Source organism: Canis lupus, chromosome 18 (genome assembly GCF_011100685.1).
Source record: "Canis lupus familiaris isolate Mischka breed German Shepherd chromosome 18, alternate assembly UU_Cfam_GSD_1.0, whole genome shotgun sequence".
NCBI classification, from domain to species: Eukaryota; Metazoa; Chordata; class Mammalia; order Carnivora; family Canidae; genus Canis; species Canis lupus.
In genome coordinates this window covers 46,659,608-46,662,603 of record NC_049239.1, presented here as the reverse complement: position 1 = coordinate 46,662,603, position 2,996 = coordinate 46,659,608, and the positions used below count along the sequence as shown (strand labels likewise).

Genomic DNA, 2,996 nt, shown 5'->3' with positions numbered 1-2,996 from the left:
GCAGGGCAGGGGCGGGAATTCTGGGCGGGGCCACCCCAGTTAGAAAAAGCCCGGGCTAGGGCCGCAGAGCAGGGTGCGGGAGGGGGTGGTGGGAGGGGTGGGGTGGGGGGTTCGGGGGAAACTGGGGAAACTGGGGAAGCGGGGGAGCCGAGGGGTAACCAGGGAAGCGTGGGGTACCGGGGGCAACCAGGGGAAGATGGGGACAGGGTGCAGGGAAGCTTGAGTGGGCCAAGGATCACCTTGGAAATCTGGAGTCTGGCAGGAGTGGCAGAGGGTAGAGGGTGGCTTGGGCCGGGCCGGGCTGGCAGGCACCTGGCGGGCGAGTGGCATGGGGGCCCGGGTGTCTGGGAGTCTGGGTCACATCGGCATGACGTGTGGCGGGCCCAAGCTGGGGGTGTAGAGGAAAGAGGGGGGAGCCAGGCATTCATCCCGGTCAGTTTTTGGTTTCAGGACGTGGCGGCTGGTGGACAAGGGGAGCCGAAGAGGGGTTCACCCGGGACCTGGGTGGTGGGCTGCAGCTGGCAGCCGCAAGCAAGTGAGGACAGCTGCCTGTTGGCCAGGTGAGTCCCCTCCCCTCCCTGGGCCTTGCTCTGCTGGCCTTCTGCAGAAGGAGGTGGCAGGGAGCAAGGACCAGCGAGGAGAAGCGGCTGGCCTCCCGGCAGAGCGGCAGGACGAAGGAGGGCGGTCAGGACAGGTGACATCGTCTCAGGGGGAGCTGAGACAGTGGGGGCTGGGGAGCTGGGGGTCCTTCCCAGGTAGAAAGAGTATTTCAGGAGGGTGGGCAGGAGACGAGGCAGGGCTGCCAGCGAGGAAGGTGCTGAGGCGACCACCTCTATGGAGGTGACAGGTGGCCGTGGGGATCCAGCATGTGCGGGGGCACCAGGCCCGGGTCGGACAGGAGGAGGTGGGGACTCAGGACATAACAGGGTCCCCAGCCGCCACCACATCTCACCCACCGAAATTCATTTAGTAGCAGGTACAGGAGCGGCTCCGGCTCAGGCCTCCCAAGGCCAGTGCTGGAGCTTCGAGGGCTGGAGAGCAGGAACGAAGGAGCAGTGCGCGGGGCGGCCCGCAGCAGGGTGTCACCCGGAGGGAGCGGCGGCCACAGGATCGGGCTCTGGAGAGATTTCTGCAGCGAGGAGGCTGCCGTGGGCCCGGCCTGCGGGTGGCCGTTCCCACGTGGCACTGCGGCCCAGGGGCGGGCGCGGAGAGGGCCCACAGTGCACTCGGTGACACTGTATGCCCTCACCGCTCAGCCCCTGGGTCTGGCGTGACGGACAGGACAGCGTCCAGGGGAGTCAAGGGCACAGGCGAGACCAGACTAGGCGAGGAGTGTGGGGCGGGGTGAGTGAGACCTCTGGCGGGGGGTCGGGGCGCAGGCAGGGGCGAAGAGCAGGAGCCTGGCGGCGAGCCAGGGGAGGCACTGGCCTCCAGAGCCCGGGCCAAGGCGGGCCTCTGCGGGCGTCGACGGAGCAGGGATCGGTGCCTCTGGGCTCGGACTGGAGATGAGGGTGAGTGCCCAGCCCGCCAGCGCTCCTGACACCCCACCCCAGCTCTCTGCCCCCCCCCAACCAGCTCCTTTTCCACTTGCCCACAGCCAGGTCTCCAGTTCGGGTGGTGAGCCCGCCAGCCACCGAAGGCCAGGCGCGAGGCTGCGCTCAGAGGGATAGGACATGGTCCGGTGTGACGGTGAGGACAGACGTGATGCCGTCCGGCCTTCCTGGTAAGTGCAGATGTGGGACACAGCCCCTCTGGGCCAACCACCCCCTGAAGCATCACTCACGAGCGCTCTTCCTTCCACAGAACATTCTAGGCTGGCACCGCGGGGAGTCAGAACAGCCACGGCTCTCGTTCCTTTGCGTTCCTGAAGGAGTCAACACACTGCTGCTCTCTGGACCCCTATAACCCTCAAACTGACAAGGTGAGGAGGCCCCGGCCACCCACAGGGAGTGGGTGCGGGCTGGGGAGCCAGCACTCATGCTCTCCCGCCCCGTAGAAATGGTGCTACCCAGCTCATGCCTGGGCCTTGGAAACCGGACTTCTTCAAGTCCTTCTAGCTCTGACGCAAGAAGATGCTGCATTCTGGAACCACTACACTACTTGACTCAGGAATCGGCTCTGGAAGGTGAGCATGGGTACCCTCCTTCCAGAAGCTTCCCTGGCTACTCTGCCTGGCTCCCCACTCATGTGTCCTGTCGTTCTCTGCAGGTGACGCAAAAGGAACAAGAGCAACCTGACCACAACACCTTTGGCAGCGAGCAGCCCCCGTGGCAGCCGCCACCCACCCCTCCTGGCAATGTCATCCCCGTGGCCACCCTGCCATGGCCAGGCGACCACCAGCCGCCACGCCCCACGCCCCTCGCCCTCTTTCTCTTCTTCCTTTCCTATGTTCTCTCATTTCCTTTCTTTCCCTTCCTTTTTGCTCGGGAGACTTAAAGCCCCCATGACTCTGTTTCCCCGTCCCTCCTGAATTTAATTTGCACTAAGTCGTTTGCACTGGTTTGGAGTCTTGGATCTGGCCTTGAGTTCCCGAGCGTGTGTGCAAGCAAGCTGCTGAGTGCACCTGGCCTCCTGTGGCCCACAGCGCCCGGCACCCACCTTCCGTCCATCTCTGTGTGGGGGTGCCCGGGTGCGGCTGAGAGCGTGAGGCCCCACCCCCCCTTGCCTAGTCTGGAAGCTCCTAACACCGAGCAGACCTTGAAGCATTCCATTGTAGCATGACTCGCTCTGTGCCCCTCCCCACCAGGGCTTCACCAGGAGCCCTGGACTCATCAATAAACACAGTTACAGCAATTTGTCTCAGGGACTCTGGAATCCGAGCTGTTTGCCTGGGCGGGGGGGGGGGGGGGAATGGGCGTGGGGGGGCCACTGGATGGAGAACATGAAAAAGACATAAGGGAACAGGGCAGATGAGGGGGCAGAGAGAATGGGAGGGGCACAGGGATGAGGTGAGGGGCGTGGGGATGAGGTGAGGGGCACGGGGACAGAGGGGAGGG

General features: G+C 64.6%; 1 long non-coding RNA gene across 1 annotated transcript; it reads left to right on the top strand.

Annotated features, from left to right (window-relative positions):
- The first annotated feature begins 88 nt into the window (after positions 1–88).
- H19 (H19, imprinted maternally expressed transcript (non-protein coding)) lies at positions 89–2,793 on the top strand. The gene is given in 5 exon segments (NR_027327.2): positions 89–1,511; positions 1,598–1,723; positions 1,804–1,921; positions 1,997–2,125; positions 2,209–2,793. It is a non-coding gene; the product is annotated as a H19, imprinted maternally expressed transcript (non-protein coding) (long non-coding RNA).
- The last annotated feature ends 203 nt before the right edge of the window (positions 2,794–2,996 follow it).